Source organism: Tachyglossus aculeatus, chromosome 26 (genome assembly GCF_015852505.1).
Source record: "Tachyglossus aculeatus isolate mTacAcu1 chromosome 26, mTacAcu1.pri, whole genome shotgun sequence".
NCBI lineage: Eukaryota > Metazoa > Chordata > Mammalia > Monotremata > Tachyglossidae > Tachyglossus > Tachyglossus aculeatus.
The window spans coordinates 9,693,201-9,712,322 of NC_052091.1; the positions used below are offsets into that span (position 1 = coordinate 9,693,201).

The 19,122-nt window shown below is 41.8% G+C and overlaps 1 protein-coding gene across 7 annotated transcripts in view; it reads left to right on the forward strand.

The window, feature by feature from the left end:
• Positions 1-19,122, forward strand: part of PIAS1 (protein inhibitor of activated STAT 1) — a 163,263-nt gene that overhangs the window by 64,469 nt on the left and 79,672 nt on the right. The window lies entirely within an intron of this gene.

The window sequence follows — 19,122 nt, forward strand, 5'->3', positions numbered from 1 at the left end:
TGTCAACTCATGCATAGTTTCAATTTAGAATGATTTAAAGATGGTAAATTATTGTGGAATAGGGATTAAATTTCTAATTCTGTATTATTTGGGATGGTGCATGTGGCCTTGAGAAATTTCCTAAATTTCATATCCCATACTCTGCTGCTCTCCCCTATCTGTAATGCATTTTAGTGTCTGTCTTCTCTACTGGATTGTAAACTCCTTGAGGGCTGGGGTCGTGCCTACCAACTCTATGGAAGTGTAGTCTTCCAAGCGCTTAGGGCAGTGCTCTGCACAGAGTGTTTAATGATTGCATTGATTGAGTGACTAAATGGATCATAGTGGGGCTTTACTCAGAGATTAGTTTCTGTTAATGTAGCCAGGACGTTGATTGGTTATCAAGGATTTCAGTTGGGCTAAAAATCACCGATCTTGGTAATGGGGAGGAGCAACAGGAAGGTTTTGTAGAAACCAAGGTGACAGACTATCCCAAGGCTGAGGCTATCACTGATCTTTCTGCCCTTCCTACCAAGTTCTTCCAAGTCAGGTTTCTGCATTCCTTGGCGACACCTGCACTGAGCCTTCCTTTCCCATCCTCCCCACAAATTGGCAAGATCATTTGTCTAGTCTTAATTGTTAAATCATGTTTGTTAAAAACTTACTATGTGCTATGCACTGAATTAAGCGCTGGGGTCTCGTTTTACGCCGTGGAGTCGTCTCTGACCCATAGCGCCTCCATGGACACATCTCTCCCAGAACGCCCCACTCTCCATCCGCAGTCTTTCTGGTAGTGTATCCATAGAGTTTTCTTGGCAAAAATATGGAAGTGGTTTACCATTGCCTTCTTCCATGCAGTCAACTTGAGTCTCCACCCTCGACTCTCTCCCATGGTGCTGCTGCCCAGCACAGGTGAGTTTGGGCTTGTAGCAGATTGCCTTCCACTCGCTAGCCACTGGCCAAGCTAGGAATGGAATGGGTATGCCTCTACTTGACTCTCCTTCCTGTAGCCGAGATGGGTAGTGTACTGGAAACTCTCCAGGTGCCATCCTGAGAGGGGAAAGTGCTGGGATAGATACAAGCTAATCAGGTTGGACACAGTCCATGTCCCACAGGGGCCTCACAGTCTTAATGCCCATTTAACACATGAGGGAACTGAGGCATTGAGAAGTGAATTGGCTTGCCCAAGGTTATACAGCAGACAAGTGGTGGAGCTGGGATTAGAACCCAGGGCCTCCTGACTCCCAGGCCAGTAACTCTATCCACTAAATCTAGCTACTGCTTCATTGACAGCAGAATATAGAAATGGGCTACAGCAGCTTGATCATATACCCATGATGTTCCATTATCACACTAGAAGGTTGTTTATGGCCAAAACTTTATTCTGTCCCCCATCCCCCTACCTCTTACCCCCCCCGCCCAAAAAAAATAAAGTAAAATTTCAAGGAGTTAAATGGAATAAAGGTTTGTTTGGAATTGACAGTTTGTGTCAGAGCATGGAGGAGAAGGCTAGAGATAAATGAAAGGGAGGTTTGATCAGAATATTCCAGAAATTTTTAGAGGAATAAATTTAGGTAGGCTCTCCCTTGATTTTTTTGATAAGGTGAGACTATGGTTAAAGAAAAGTCCCATTATGACTTTAAAGTCTTGTGCATTCTCTAAAATGAATAATATGGCAATCCAATGATAAGAGTTCACTCTTGGAGAAATATTCTGGAACAACTGTGTAACTTGTAGTACTATATAATTTGAGATATGTGCACTTGACCTAAAAGAAATTTCCTAAATGGATCAATTAATGGTATTTATTGAACTGCTGTTCTCCCTCTTACTCGAACTGTGAGACCCATATGGGACAGGGATTAACTTGTATCATCATTATCATCAATCGTATTGAGCGCTTACTGTGTGCAGAGCACTGTACTAAGCACTTGGGAAGTACAAGTTGGCAACATATAGAGACAGTCCCTACCCAACAGTGGGCTCACAGTCTAAAATACTTGTATCTACCCCAGTGCTTTGAAACAGTGCTTGACACACAGTCAACACATAACAAATATGATGATGATGATAATAATAATAAGTGCTTACCATGAGCAGGGCACTCTAGCACTTGGGAGAGTACAGTACATCAGAGTTGGTAGGATCTTAGTAGGCCATAGATTTCCAAATTCACCGTGGAAAATACTCCCATTTTATGCTGAGGCTGGTGTTTGAAAATTAATAATTTAGGAATACATGACACAAAAATTAAAAGGCATTTAAAAATTTTCTCCAAAATTAGGCAAACCATTTTGATCTTTTTTTCTACCTGATAGCAGCACCAGTAGTAGTAGCAGCAGCATTTATTGCTGTTAGATGGATTACCTGAATTTTCAGAAATCTTCCAAGTATGTGCATTTGAGGAAGCTAATCACTTTTTTTTGTCTTGGCCAAAGGGCTTTATTTCTTTGGATATTGGCTTGCCATAGTATTGTATTAAGAGCTGAATTGCAGGTGTGAGTTTCTGGTTCTCTCTTTTGGGGTGATTAAATTGTATTCTTGTAGACAGTTTTACTGTGGTCACTTCTGACACTGACATAGTGCTTCATTTTCCTAATGAAAGTGCAGCACGTAATTTCCTTTTTGGATTTGGCATCATATGTCTTTAGGGGAGATGTGCAAAAGAGTGAGAACTGCCACTGTCAATCTTTTTTGAGAAAAATTCATAGTTTTCAGAAGAAAAATCAGTACTGAAGTATAGCAAATATTCTGCCATTCATAAAAACTTTTGAGGGCTAATAATTATAATTGTGGTATTTAAGTGCTTACTGTATGTCCCAACAACTTAAGCGCTGGGGCAGATAAAAGATAAACAAGTTGGATACAGTCCCTATCCTTTATCTGGTTCACAATCTGAATTTGTTCTGGTTTCAAGTTGCTTTAAAAAGGTCTTATTTTCAGTCGCTAGAAACCAGTCCTTTTTTGCCAACTTTAAAGTTTCCTGTTTTCAGTTGAAGAACCAGACCAGTGAAGAGTTTTGAAAAAGATCATGTTACAGTTGCCTGATCAGACATTCCCACCAGCGATAAGCAGCCGTAAATAAATTCTCCCTCCCAATCTCCCCCAAAGCATTTTGTCCTTCTATTTCCATCTACTCTTTTAGGGCTATTCTTAGAACTGGTATCTTTAGCAATGTTCAAGATGTAATTAAATGAGGAGATTCTGCCTACAATTTGTTAGATTTTAATTAGGTGCTAGAGATTGAGGTAGCAAATTGCAGCAGCCCTTCCAATGAGAGGCATGCAAATATGTATGTGCCATGATGTGTAAAATATCTTTCTTTGGCATTCTGACTGGCCTCCATGTCCTTCCTAGGGAACAACAAACTTTAGAGAAGCGAAGAAGCCTGTTTGGAAAGAGGGAGACATAAGTGCAGAATAGAAGTAGTAGTAAGTTTATTTATTAAGTGCTCACTGTGTGGAGAACACTTTATTAAGTCAGTCAGTCAATTGTATTTATTGAGTGCTTACTGTTTTCAGAGCAGTGTACTAAGCTCCTGGGAGAGTACAGTATAACAATATAACAGCCACATTCCCCACCCACAACAAACTTACAGACTAGAGGGGGAAAGTGCTGGGAAGGAATACAACAGTGCACAGTGCTTAGAACAGTACTTGGCACATAGTAAGTGCTTAAAAACGCCATTATTATTATTATTATTATTAATATGCAGGTGGGAATTAGTCATGGTCCCTGTTCTTCAGTGTGTGTGTGGGGGGGGAGTCAGAGTGACCCTCTAATAAATAGGTCAGTACATGGCTTAGTGGACAGAGCACAAGCCTGGGAGTTAGAAGAACCTGAGTTCTAATCCTGGCTCTGCCACTTGTCTGTTGTGTCACTTTGAACAAGTCAGTTCACTTCTCCGTGCCTTAGTTCCCTCATCGGTAAAATGGGAGTTAAAACTGTGAACTCCATGTGGGATGGGGACTGTGTCCAACCTGATTAACTTGTATCTTCCCCAGCACTTAGTACAGTGCCTGGCACACAGTAAGTGCTTAACAGATGCCATTAAAAAAAAAAACTTGAGCAAAGTCAGGTAGTCCCCTTTCCTCTTCCTCCCTGCACCCCATTGCTAGCCTGCTCATGAACTTTGTATTTGAAATGTATGAGTGAAAAGGGAAGTAGGAATTTCCAGGCTGGCTTTGTGGGAGGATGAATTGAAGGGGTCTCGGGGAGTTGTGTTTGGCACCTTCTTTAGAGCACAGCCCATTGTAGGGCAGGGACCATATCTCATGCTTCTTTTTCACTTTCCCATGTTCTGCTTTGTACCAGTGGGTGCTCAATAAATGACATTTCTAATTCCAAGAGGAACCCAAAGTGTAGCCACCCCTCATGTCAGTTTGTGTACCGTAAGATTTTAACAAGCCCTAGGGATGAAACTAAATTTTCACTAGATTTGCATGTCCGTATGTTACTCCTGTCACCAGTTGGACCCTTGTTGTTGGGATATGTGGTCATTCATTCATTCATTCATTCATTCATTCATCCATTCATCCATTCATTCAGATTTACTGAGCGTTCACCGTGTGCAGAACACTGTACTAAGTGCTTAGGAGAGTACACTACAACAATATAAAGACACATTCCCTGCCCACAACGAGCTCGCTCTGCCCATTTGCATGATTCCTAGAGGATAATAATAATGATGGTATTTGTTAGCACTTACTGTGTGCCAAGCACTGTTCTAAGCAGTGGGATAGAAGCAAGATGATTAGGTTGTCCCACGTGGGGCTCACAGACTTAAGGCAGCCAAAACTGGAATGTGAGCATCTTTTGATCTGCATTGAGTAATTGCAGCATGTTGCATGCAGTCACTCAAATGCTACTAATAACTGACATGCCCTTCATCCCCCACTTAGATCACTTGCACTTAGATTTGCACCCTTTATTCACCCCTCTCTGACCCCCCACAGCACTTGTGTACATATCCATAATTTATTTATATTAGTGTCTGGCTCCCTCCTCTAGACTGTAAGCTTGTTGTGGGCAAGGGAACATGTCTACCAACTCTGTAACAGTGTAACAACACTGTAATAATAATAGTGGGGTTTGTTAAAGTGCTTATTATAGGCCGAGCACTGTACTAGGCGCTGGAATGGATACTAGCAAATTGGGTTGGACACAGTCCCTGTCCCACGTGGTGCTCACAGTCTCAGTCCCCATTTTACAGATGAGGATACTGATGCAAAGAGCCGTGACTTACCCAAGGTCACACAGCAGACATGTGGCAGAGCTGGGATTAGGACCCTTGATCATCTGACTCCCAGACTGTGCTCTGTCCACTACGCCATGCTGCTTCTCTCCCAGGCATCTAGTACAGTGCTCTGCACATGGAATGTGCTTAATAAATACCATTGATTGATTAGGGAATGAATGGGAGAAGGTTTCCAGAACCCAGGGCACTGGTGAAGTTTTGCCTCTGTGGCATTGGCACTGCCCTTGACTTGCTGTTTGCTCTTGCAAAAACTCATTGTTTTCTTGGCTCCATCTAACTCTTGTTCTGCCTTTTGAAGGACTTGTGGTCGCATTTAATCCCTCTCAGAGTATGAAGATATAAAAGGTGTTGACTCTTGGGTTGGAAGATGTCTTGTCATAATTAACTTTCTAAGAACACATTCATTTATTACCTTTTAGAATTTCAAACAGTCATTTTTAGGAAGAAAATTATTGCCAGTTTAAGACTCTTCCTTATTTTTAAAAAAGTAAGATTTGGGTGTGGGCAAAAGACGTTTTATATATAATAGAGAGTTATACCTGTTTTGTCTGCACATACACTTCTTTGAAATGATTTCACTGATTAATTTGGTTAAAACAATTTAAGGATGAAACTTATACTGGCTCAAAGTATAAACTCTCCTCTTACTACATTCCCCCCCCACCACAGTAAATCCTAGCTGTCTCTTGGAATTGGTTCTTCAGTGGCATAGGTTGTTCTTTCTGCTCATGCCACCTTAAACTTTTTGGCCTTTTGAGAGAAGAAAAAGTATATTTGGTTTAAAACAGAAACTAAGTTTTTGGTCTGGTATATCAAATCCCAAAATGAAAATTAATTTGAGATGAATGTGCCATAATGGATACATTATTCATTTTTAAGATGTACAGGTAGAATTTCTTATAACCTAAGTATTTAAACTGACTGTTGGGACTGACATAAGTTTGCTACTCAAAAATAAGTCACAAATTCTGTTAGAAAGCATGCGGATATTGAAGTCAGTCTGATCTGACTTTGGAAGGTGTTTATCAGTTTGTAGTATGAAAAAAGCAAAAGTAGTAAGTGGAAAGGCAACATTAATATTACGAAGTATCAGTTTTGAAAGCAAGATAAACTTAAAGGGGAAATATTGATTTATAACAAATCAACCATTTATTTATTGAGTGCTTGGGAGAATACAATGGAAAAAAGTAGACAACCATGCTGCCTTTAAAGATTTTACAATCTAGTGCAGGGGGCAAACTTAAATTCTGGGTATGGGAAGCAACAGAGCGTAAGGGTGGAATCAAGAGGGGACTCAAGTACATAAGATCAATCAATCAATCAATCAATCAATCGTATTTATTGAGCGCTTACTATGTGCAGAGCACTGTACTAAGCGCTTGGGAAGTACAAATTGGCATCACATAGAGACAGTCCCTACCCAACAGTGGGCTCACAGTCTAAAAGGGGGAGACAGAGAACAGAACCAAACATACCAACAAAATAAAATAAGTAGGATAGAAATGTACAAGTAAAATAAATAAATAAATAAATAAACAGAGTAATAAATATGTACAACCATATATACACATATACAGGTGCTGTGGGGAAGGGAAGGAGGTAAGACGGGGGGATGGAGAGGGGGACGAGGGGGAGAGGAAAGAAGGGGCTCAGTCTGGGAAGGCCTCCTGGAGGAGGTGAGCTCTCAGCAGGGCCTTGAAGGGAGGAAGAGAGCTAGCTTGGCGGATGGGCAGAGGGAGGGCATTCCAGGCCCGGGGGATGACGTGGGCCGGGGGTCGATGGCGGGACAGGCGAGAGCGAGGTACAGTGAGGAGATTAGTGGTGGAGGAGCGGAGGGTGCGGGCTGGGCAGTAGAAGGAGAGAAGGGAGGTGAGGTAGGAGGGGGCGAGGTGATGGACAGCCTTGAAGCCCAGGGTGAGGAGTTTCTGCCTGATGCGCAGATTGATCGGTAGCCATTGGAGGTTTTTGAGGAGGGGAGTAATATGTCCAGAGCGTTTCTGGACAAAGATAATCCGGGCAGCAGCATGAAGTATGGATTGAAGTGGAGAGAGACACGAGGATGGGAGATCAGAGAGAAGGCTAGTGCAGTAGTCCAGACGGGATAGGATGAGAGCTTGAATGAGCAGGGTAGCAGTTTGGATGGAGAGGAAAGGGCGGATCTTGACAATGTTGCGGAGCTGAGACCGGCAGGTTTTGGTGACGGCTTGGATGTGAGGGGTGAATGAGAGAGCAGAGTCGAGGATGACACCAAGGTTGCGGGCTTGTGAGACGGGAAGGATGGTAGTGCCGTCAACAGAGATGGGAAAGTCAGGGAGAGGACAAGGTTTGGGAGGGAAGACAAGGAGCTCAGTCTTCGACATGTTGAGCTTTAGGTGGCGGGCGGACATCCAGATGGAGATGTCCTGAAGGCAGGAGGAGATGCGAGCCTGGAGGGAGGGGGAGAGAGCAGGGGCAGAGATGTAGATCTGGGTGTCATCAGCGTAGAGATGATAGTTGAAGCCGTGGGAGCGAATGAGGTCACCAAGGGAGTGAGTGTATATTGAGAACAGAAGGGGACCAAGCACTGAACCTGATGACACAGTAGGGATGGAAAATAAGGTGGGGGATTGAGAGATCAGTCAGGGAAAACTTCCGGAACCGTGATCTTGAAGATGGAGAGAATGGTGGTCTGTCAGAAATGGAGGGGGAGGAGCTTCAGGCACGATGGAGGGTGTGAGCAGGGGGTCCCTGGTGAGAGAAATGAGGAAATCGCGGCACAGAATATACTGGCTGACGTATCAGGAGGAGAGGAGTGAGTTTGATTGAGAAGGGAGAGAGCTGATTTAGTGCCTTAAAACTTCTACTTTAGCAGGCCTTATTCTCAATTCACTGAGACTTTTTAAGTGAAGCAAAGAGAGTAGATGAGATTTTAGGACAGAACTTCAGAAAATTGAGCATTTTCTATGTGAAATAAGAAGGCCCTGGTAAATGGGTTGCTACTTTAAATTTTGAGCTACCTGAGGAGCAGACTCTCTCTTGTTCGGTTTCCTCTGTTTTTTTCCTTCCCTGTTCCAAGGCGTATGCCTTGGGGGAGAAGATTGTCATCAGGAATATCTTAATTCTTAGCTAAAGTACAGTGAAGATCAAAAAGCCCCTTCCTGCTCTCTTCAGAGCTGTGAGATCCATGTTATCTGTACATTTTGGTTTAGTTCCGAATGTCTGTTCTGTAAAGTAGCTCAAGTAGAAGCTCAGTTTCATTAGAACAAGTGATACCCTAATGCTCCAGAGTAGGTAAGTCAAATTGTATTTATTTCTGTTGTTGATTGAATTTTTTTTGACATCCCATACTGAAGTAAAATAATTTCAACCTTTTGGGTGTGTTCTGCAAATATATATTCAATATTAGAAGAAGCAACGTGGTCTAGTGCATAGAGCATGGGCCCGGAAGTCAGAAGTACCTAGGTTCTAATCCTACTGTTAGACCTTGGGCAGATCACTTAATTTCTCTGTGCCTCATTTTCTTCAACCGTAAAATGGGGATTAAATACCTATTCTCCCGCCTCTTTAGATGGTGAGCCCCATGCGGGACAGGGACTGTGTCTAACCTTATTTACTTGTACCTACTGCAGCGTAGAGAACAGTGTTGGATTGATAATAATCACTTAACAAATACCATAAAGAAAAGAAAGAAAGAAGAAAACTCCGTGGGATGAGCCCCAAGTAAGAGAAGCAGCATGGCTCAGTGGAAAGAGCATGGGCTTGGGAGTCAGTGGTCATGGGTTCTAAACCCGGCTTCGCCACTTGTCAGCTGTGTGACTTTGTGCAAGTCACTTAACTTCTCTATGCCTCAGTAATCTCTTCTGTAAAATGGGGATTACAACTGTGAGCCCCATGTGGGACAGCCTAATTACCTTGTATCCCCCTAGCATTTAGAACCATGCTTGGCACATAGTAAGCGCTTAACAAATACCATTTTTATTATTATTATTACTCTCAGCCAAATAAGTTCAACACCAACCCTTAATAATTGTGTTATCCTCAGCGCTCATGTTCATACATGGACTTTTAGTTATAGAACTCTCTCTATATTCAGTTATTCAGCTGTTGCATCCTGATTGGCTTCTGCTACTTTATACTGTATCCTTGTTCTTCCTCGTGCTTTCACATTCTGAATAATTTTTGTCTGCCTCTTTCATCAGGTAACTTCCTTGGGAGCAAGGAATGTATGTCTTGCTACAGTGGTACTCCTGCAAGCATTTAGTACAATGCCTAGCATTGTGCTGCCACTGCATAGGTGCTCAGTACATACCACTGATTGAAGACCCTTGTAAGCATGTCTTAATGACACGTGACATATTAGAGGGGAAAAGGATGTCTGCAGGTCTGTCAAGAGAGGTTTTTGGTGTAGAGTGGTTGTCATATAAAGGCTGCATGAATTTCTTTTGAAATAATTTCCTCTTTGCTAATATAGTTTGTGTTTTCTTAGAATCGTTTCCAGGGTGGCAGGAACATCTTTGGATAGCTGTAAATGAAAAGTATAATATTTTGGTATTATTTGTTGGGGGTTTCTTCTATAACTAAATAATATGTATTGATTAGACAAGTAATATCGTGGGCTCCCAGAAGGAAATATAGCTGCATCATTGCTATTTCCTCTTCCAAGTAGCTTTGTTTCAGAGAAACATGCTACATTTCATTCTCATTCGAAGGTGACCGATTTAGAGTTCACACATTGGGGAAAATTGTTCATCATTACTCACAAATGGTACTGTTGTGATTTTTTTTCCCCCATCATTCAGTATATCCAACTCTCCTACAGCGTGAAGCTTGCATTCTTGTAACATCTGTATTGTTAGGGAAAAATCATGTTCTTCTCACCAGATCTGTCCCTCTGCATGCACACGTGTTCACACACATAACACACACACACATACAAGCATGATGGAGTGTCTGCTGAAGCAAACAGGCTTGTGAAGTCAGGGGAATGTTCCTCAGTCAGCATTCTAGCTAGAGCAAAAACACGCTTAATGGCCAAACTCAATGTATTCTTTCCTTTATCTTTTTAGTACTCCTGAATGTCTAGATAACCTAAATGACCTCTCAAGGTCTTTATAGCAGTCCTGTAATTGTGTTTCTCAACATCTTCCTTGCCATGTCTGTCTTCTGCCCATTTGGCTTATGGTATTTCTTCCATGCCTCATTGCCTGAGTGAAGTTTAGACTGAATGATATCTAAACTGTCCAATCCAATACTTTCCTCTGTTGGTTACAGGGAGAAGGGACTCAGAAAAGTAACAGCCTATAGTGTGTCTTGTGTGCCCTCGCTATGAAACACATGCGACACTCCAGGCTTTATAAAACAAATAAGTTATTTATTTAAGGAATAAACTTGATGAGTGAACCAGTGTCAACCTCTGTTCTGCTGCTTCAGACTATACCTCTGTATTGCAATATTTCTTTTATCTCAAAAATCATGTGGAGTGGAATTTCATGAACTTTCCCACCCTGGCCCTTGTCCGATCTCCTAAATTCTCAAGTTTGTTCCTATATGCCTAGCGACTGTTGTTCATCTTGACAGTCTGGCTTCCGTCCCCTTCACGCCACAGAAACTGACCTCCCAGAGATCACAAATGATCTCCTTATCAAATCCGGCGGCTCTACTCCATCCTAACCTTCTTCGACCTTTCAGCTGCCTTTGACACTTGTCGACCACTCCTTTCTTCTGGACACTGTCCAGAAGACACTGGGCACTGTCCTCTCCTGGTTCTCCTCCTATCTCTCTGGCCGCTCTCTGGCCCATCTCTCTGGCCACTTCGGTAAGGAATGTGTCTGTTGTATTCTCATCTCCCAAGTTCAGCATACAGTGCTCTGTATGCTGTAAGCGCTCAATAAATACGATAGGTTGATTGACAGGCAATCATTTTGTGAGGATTTTTCCAGTAACTAGAATATGAAAGTTGTCTTTGGATTTACACTTAGAAGGCCTACTATTTTCTGTCTGTAAGCCCCCTAACAAGTAGGACTGTTGAAATATCAAAGTGCCATTTTGAAATAGTGCAATTTGAAATGGCCAGCTCCATTTAAAAAAAAAATAGCTCAACCATCTCGGTGGTTCTGTGAGATGTGCACATCCAACTTGAACTTCAGAACAGCAAATCTTTTTTTAATGTACGTTCTCAGCAAGAAAGATGGCATTTTTATATTTCATGGATTGTTCAATTCCATCAGTGAGCATCATTTATAAATTATTTTCATTTTGTAATCCAGTTTTTATTGTCTAGATTATGGTCCAGAATGCAAAGAGGCACCCTTATCCAAAAGCGCTGTTGTTTCATTGTCATATTTATTGAGCGTTTACTGTGTGCAGTGCTTGGGAGAGTCCAATATAACAACAGACACATTCCTGCCCACAACAAGCTCACAGCCTAGAGCTGTTATTTAAAAACATTGAAGTGGAATTTTCACTTCCAAGTTGATTGATTAATCAGTGGGATTTATTGATTGCTAATTGTGTGCAGGGTACTATACAAACCACTCTCTTCCATATAACTTACTTTCTCATTTTACACAGTTCCGAGGTCATCAAATCAGATATAGCTTATTCATTCATTCAGTCTTATTTATTGAGCGCTTACTGTGTGCAGAGCACTGTACTAAGAAGGAGTTACTCCAGGTAGGAGAGGTAACATGATGGAAGAACAATTTTCCATCATTGCGGAGCGAGTGACTGATCTGAGGTCAGAAATTGGGTGGACCAAGTTTGTGGAGAAGTCTAAAATTTAGATTGTCATTTGAAGCTGAAACTGCATGACTAGGTTTTCTGGTTGAGCCAGAGAGAATGTTGACATTCGTTACCTCCTTCAGTGGGAGGATTTAAAAAAAACATGTTCTTACCGCTTTGTCTGACTTAGTAAACATCCTTTGATTCCAGCTTAAGAACAATTTTCCTTGGAATTCTATATGAAAAATGTGTTCCCGATAATTGCCAATCATGCTTTTATTGGAGGTAATCACATGTGTACTGAATAGCCTTTGCCCCTCCATTCTTTTTTTATGGTATTTGTTAAGTGCTTACTATGTACTAGGCACTGTACTAAGCAGTGGGATAGGTACAAGTAATCAGTTTGGACACAGTCCATGTCCCACATGGGACTCACCATCTTAATCCCCATTTTACAGATGAGGGAACTGAGACCCAGAGAAGTAAAGTCATTTATCCAAGGTCACACAGCAGACAAGTGGAAGAGCTAGGATTAGAACCCAGATCCTTTTGACTCCCAGGTCCTTGCTCCATCCACTAGACCATGTTGCTTCTCTGTTCTTGGGCAGATAGCAAGTACCATGTGTACAAAATAAATTCTGGCTTCCCAGAAACAGTTCAAGGATAAATAGATACAATCCTGTAAATTAATACTTTGGCACTGTTTAGTTACAAAATTTGATAGTGTTTATTCCAGTTTACAACTGAGTTTTTAAACGATGGATGAATGACCAGAAACAGTATTAGAATGTAAGAGGAAGGTTCTAAATACACGCTGATGACTAATACCATTGCAGAGGATTGTGTGAAAGGGAGATTACATGGCCCAACAGGAAATTTCTAATTTTTATTTACAATTTAGGCATTACCTTTGACTGTTGTCAGAACTAATGAGTCAGTAAAACTGACATTTTGTATCAGATCATGGAGAGCCACTTTGTAAAATTATAACTTGACTGAGTTTTCACTTGCCTTTGGCCTCTCTCCGTTCCTAGCTATTTACCTGTAGATGGGATTCTTTTAATGCGTGCTGTTTAATGGACAGTTAAACTTGACATGTCAGAAAGTGACTGGGGCTAGGTCACACCTTCAAATCATTTCAGTAGATTAGAGTATATGTCCATTACTAGTTTGTCACAAGTGCAGTTCAGTTGTTTTATTTCCAATGAGAATGCGGCAAGGGACCTTGAGAACCCTTCCGGTCCAGCCTTCTGCCATCCAAAACAGAGGCTATCTAGGCCACTTTAAAAAGATCTCTTGGTATGGAAACTCGGCCCTCTCTTGGTGTTTTTATCGGCCATTTAGTCAGGAAGTTCATCCCTGCATCCAACCAAAACCTCTTTCCTCCTTGTTCTTTTGTTTTCTGGGCACAGAATATAACTCACTGGGCTCACTCTTCCCCCAGAATCTCTTCATTGACTCGTTGGCAGTTTCACTGTCCTGTGGCCTTCCCTTCTCCTGGCTAAAACACCGTCCATATCCTCTTAGGCTCTATTTTCCATCTCTGTAGTTGTTTTTTCTGATTTTGCAGACAGCGAAAGGTCCTCACTGCCAATTTAGCCGTTCTGGGAAAGCCCCTAAGCAGGAAGAGCTGATCCAAAGAACAACTAGCCCCCTGAAATCAGGGGTCTAGATCTCCTAACACTTTAAGGCCATTGGCTTGCTTGTTGTCTGCCGTTGCCTTCGTTGCCCATCTCTTCGCCCTCCCTTGTTTTTCCTCCTTCTTCCTGCATCCCTTACCAAGTTCTGGATGATAATAATAATGATGATATTAAGTGCTTACTGTGTGCCAAGCATTGTGTTAAGCGCTAGGGTAGTTACAAGATAATCATATTGTATATGGGCCCTGTCCCATGTGGGGCTACAGTTGAAGCGGAAGGGAGAACAGGTATTTAAACCTCAGTTTACAGATGAGGAAACTGAGGGACAGAGAAAGTGAGTGACTTGCCCACAGTCACATAGCAGGCAAGTGACAGAGCTGAGATTAGAACCCAGATCCACTGAGTCTTGGGCCTGTGCCCCTTCCACCGACTTTGCTGTTAGGGCAAAGGAAGACTGTGACTCAGTTCACTGTGTACTCCTCCCTTCCCAGGTTTCTAAGAGCACTGGGGTACTCTCCCAATTGCTTAGGTCAGTGTTTTAAACACAGAACCCACTCAATAAACCTTGGGGAAAGTGGAGGAAGAGAACAGGTCAGACGTCTTTCCCCAAATTGTTTCTTCCCACCTCACCTCAGAATCATAGGAGCCACTGGATGATAAGGGAAAAAGAGGGACTAACCCGTATTTGAAGCCTCTGTCTTTTTTTTTTTGAGGTGATTTTTAATTTTAAGATTGCCCTCTAGCTTTTAAAAACTACGCTCTTTGGGTTTAAAATTTGAATTTACAACTACATTTGTTCCATGTATTTCAAAATAAACAGATATATTTTGGAGGGAGAATATTTCTAATTTTAGCACTGAATAGACCACCCCTTTCGTTGTATCCTAGAATGCTGTTCCAGTTAGGATGTCGGTTTCTCAGGCAATCTGGATTCCCCAGGATTTTTAGAACTGCATCAGTTGAGATTGTAGAGTCAGTAGAATAACAAGGGATTCTTGATGCTGAGGAGGTGATGATTTATAATAGTAGTAGTGGTTGGTGTTCACCATCCGTAAATATTCATTTTGTCAAAATGCTAACAAATTGGATTTTTAAATACTTGACATTAAAATATATTGGATTTCAGTCTCTCTTATGTACTTAAGTGTCTAGCTTTCCCATATTATTGTCACTTTTCCTTGTGAATTGACTTCTAAAGGCATTTTTGTAGGTTTTCAATTTAATGAGTCAGTTTTTTAGAGTTCCCCTCACTTCATTTAATTTTTTGCCTCACGTGTTCTGACATTGTGGTAAAATTTAGCAAGAGGGCTATAGATCACCTGCTCAGGTTATAGATTTTACTAAGACCTTTCACTTGTCCTGATCTCAAGTGGCAGTGACTTAAAAAAATAGATTTGTCCTCATTTGTGTATAAATTGATAAATTAGAATCATGTGGGCTTGTTTATTAAATTGTTTATGTAATTATTCAGCTATCTCATCCTGACATTCATTCTTAGAGTGTTGTAGTGTCTTTCCTCCTTCCACTGTTTGTCGCTCAGGAACATTTATTGAGTGTCGTGTGTGTGTGTAGTACTGTACTAAGCACTTGAGAATGTGCAATAGAAGATGACCTGATCTCTGTCTAACAAGGCAGATAGAGAGAAGTGGTCCAACAGAATATGTCGTGTATTTATATAGAGAAGCAGAGTGGCTCAGTGGAAAGAACATGGGCTTGAGAGTCAGAGGTCATGGGTTCTAATCCCGGCTCTGCCATTTATCAGATTTGTGACTTGGGGCAAGTCACTTAACTTCTCTGTGCTTCAGTTACCTCATTTGTAAAATGGGGATAAAGACATTGAGCCCCATGTGGGACAACCTGATTACCTTGCATCCCCCTAGTGCTTAGAACAGTGCCTGGCACTTAGTAAGTGCGTAACAAATACTATTGTTATTATTATATCAATGTCTTCCTCCCCCACCAGAGAACCCAGTAAGTACTACTGATTGATTACGTTAAAAAGTTCAGTTAAAACTAGTGGATACAAAAGTGATGCAAAAGTGCTGAGGTAATATAGAGATGATACGATGTGAAAAGAAACATTAATCAGGGATTACTTCCTGGATGAGGTGGGATTTCAGAGCAGTTTTGACAATGGGGAAAGCTGTGGTTTGATGGAGTTGAAGCAGGGTGGAGTTAATAATAATAATGGTATTTGCTAAGTGCTTTGTATGTGCCAGACACTGTACTAAGAGCTGGAGTGAGTACAAGTAAATCGGGATGGACACTGTCCCTGTCCCTCATGGGGCTCAGTCTTAATCTCCATTTTACCAATGAAGTAACTGAGGCACAGAGAAGTGAAGTGACTTACCTAAGGTCACACAGCAGACAAGTGACAGGCAGGATTAGAACCCATGTCCTTCTGGCTCCTAGGCCCATGCTTTATCCACTAGGCCATGCTGCTTCTCCTAGAGGGCAAAGATCATGTCTACCAACTCTTTTATTAATAGTAATAACAATAATAATATTAATGGTATTTGTTAAATACTTACTATGTGCCAAGCACTGTTCTAAGTGCTGGAGTAAATACAAGGTAATCAGGTTGTTCCACGTGGAGCTCACAGTCTTAATCCCCATTTTACAGATGAGGTTACTGAGGCTCAGGGAAGTTAAGTGATTTCCCAAAGTCACACAGCTGACAAGTGGCAGAGGCAGGATTAGAACTCACGACCTCTGACTCCCAAGCCCGGGCTCCTTCCACTAAGCCACACCGCTTCTCCATTGTCCTCTCCTAAACACCTAGGACAGTGCTCTGCACAGAACAAGCCCTCTGCAAACACCCTTGATTGACAGATTGATAGAGCAATTGTAGTTACCAACCTTCTTTCTAATATCTGTGGCATTTAAGTGCTTTCTATCAGTCAATCAGTGGTATTCACCGAGAGCTCACTGTGTGCCGAGCACTGTACCAAGTGCTTGGGAAGTACAGTACAACAGAATTAGCAGACATGTTACCTATCCATAACGAACTTGCAGTCTGGAGGGATAGATGGACATTAATATAAATAAATAATTTAGAGTGCTATAATGTGCTGTGCTAGGGGTGAGGTAGGTATAATACTCAGCCCAATCCAACTTCCTGGCTGGGAACCCTGAACCTGCCAGAGATGCCACATTCAACTCTCAGGGGAGTTTTGGAGGGGCGTATTTGTTAAGAGCTTACCATGTGCCAAACACTGCACTTAGCACTGGGGCAGCTTCAAGCCAGTCAGACTGGACACAGTCCGTGTCTCACAGAGGGTGCCACAGTATCAATCCCCATTTTTCAGAGTTCCAGACAGGAGGAAGGGTATGAGCAGGGGGTCAGCGGCGGGAGAGTTGAGAACAAAGCACGAACTGGAGATGAGCTTGGGAGAACGGAGTGTGGGCTGGGGTATAATAGAAGAAGAAACAGTTGTTGGTGGAGTGCCTTAAAGCCAATGGACAGGAGTAGCTGTTTGATGCACGGATGTATCATTATTTGTCAATAATTTGCCTGTCTCCACCATTAGATCGTAATATCCTAGAAGTTTTTTTCCATTTTATTCTCCATGCGCATAGTACATTGCTCTGCATACAGTAGGTATTCAGTAAATGCCGTTGATAGTTTCCTGAAAGTTTTCTCGTAGCCAGTGTGAATACCTTGAAGTTCTAGGAAAAAGTAGTAATTGAGCATACTAGCCCTATAGTTCAGGCTTCTTTTTTTGTGCCTTTCATTTCCACTGCTTTAGAGCAGAGAATGGAATGTTATATTATTGCACTGTGCTTTCCCAAGTGCTTAGTACAGTGCTTTGCATGCAGTAAGCACTCAATAAATGCAGTTGATTGATTATAGCTCTTTTATTATTCATTCAGTTGTATTTATAGAGCGCTTACTGTGTGCAAAGCACTGTACTGTGTGCTTGGGAGAGTATAATATAACAGACACATTCTCTGCTCACAATGAGCTCAAGTTCATAATAATGGAGGACAATTTTACTCATTGACCACCAAACAGAAAATTTAGCTGGGTATGTGTTCTCCCAGCCAAAAAGACTGAATTTTACTAATAAGCAAGCAGGATTTAATCCTTTGTATTTATACATTCAGAACAAAAGCAGTCAACACTGAAAGGTGAGATTACTATCATTTTTGAATTGTTTTTGTTTCCATCGAGAAGCCCTACCTAAATCAAATGGAAAGAAATCCCCCTCTCGACTTCTCAAAAAGTATGTGTGGCTTGATTGACATTTGTTTAAACTATCCCCATCCCCAACCCCACAGCACTTGTGTGCTTATCTTTAAACTATAATATATAAATTATTTAGTCATAGTAATGTCTATCTTTCCCTCTAGACTAACCTCATTGTAGTTAGGAAACATGTCTATCAACCCAATTGTTTAGTACAGTGCCGTGCATGTAGTAAGCAGTCATTTCCCTGGCTCGCTCTTCCCCTGCCTCATCTATACACCTCAATCTGTGACCTTTGGGCACTTGATATTCTCCCCAACCCCACAGCACTTACGTACTCTTTAAATTATGTATTATGTATTATAAATTATTTATTCATATTAATATCTTTCTCCCCCTCCAGAGTGTGAGTTCATTATGGGCAGGGAATGCACCTATGGATTCTGCTGTATTGTACTCTCCCAAGTGCTGAGTACAGTACTCAGCACATAGTGCTCAGTAAATTTGATTGGTTGATCAGTGAATGTGATTGATTAATAGAGGGCTCTAGTGCTTGAGTGTTAGTTGGGAAGTCAGGACTAGAAGTTGGCAAGAGCTGGGCCACAAGGTCAGGGAATTAGAGGGGGTGGTTCTGAGAGATGACAGATGGAGTAGCATATGAGTCTGTGCTAAAACAGAATCTTGAAACATGTTGCTCTCCCTTTCCCAAAACGGTTCTTATCACTCTCCTATTAACGTGTATTTTAAGTTTGGAAATCAATTAATCAGTGGTATTTATTGAGCGCTTCTTACAGAGCACTGGGCTAAGCACATGGAGCAGTACAGTACAGTAGAGTTGGTTGACACGAATCCTTGCCCATAAGGAGCTGACATTGTGGGGGGGGAGACAGAGATTAAAGTAAATTACTGAGAGGGGAAGTGGTAGAGTGTAAGGATGTGAAATTAAGTGCTGTGGGGCGTTGGGGAGAGGGAAGGGGGCCGACTCTCAAAATGCGTAAGGAGTAGCGTCCTAAATGGATGGCGCAGAAGAGAGGGCCGATAGGCTGACAAAAGTCAGAAAAAGATGGAGATGAGCAGCCTATTTTAAGATCTGCAGTCTAAGTAATGGAAGTAACGAAGATGAAATAACTTGTGGCATAAATGGATAGAGCCCGGGCCTGAGAGTCAGAAGGAAATGGATTCTAATTCCGGCTCTGTTACATGTCTGCTGTGTGGACCTTGGCAAATCACTTCCCTTCTTTGGGCCTCATTTCCCTCATCTGGAAAATGGGGATTTAAGAGTGCGAGCCCTATGCGGGACAGTCATTGCATTCAACCCGATCAACTTGTATTTACTCCTGTGCCTAAAACAGTGCTTG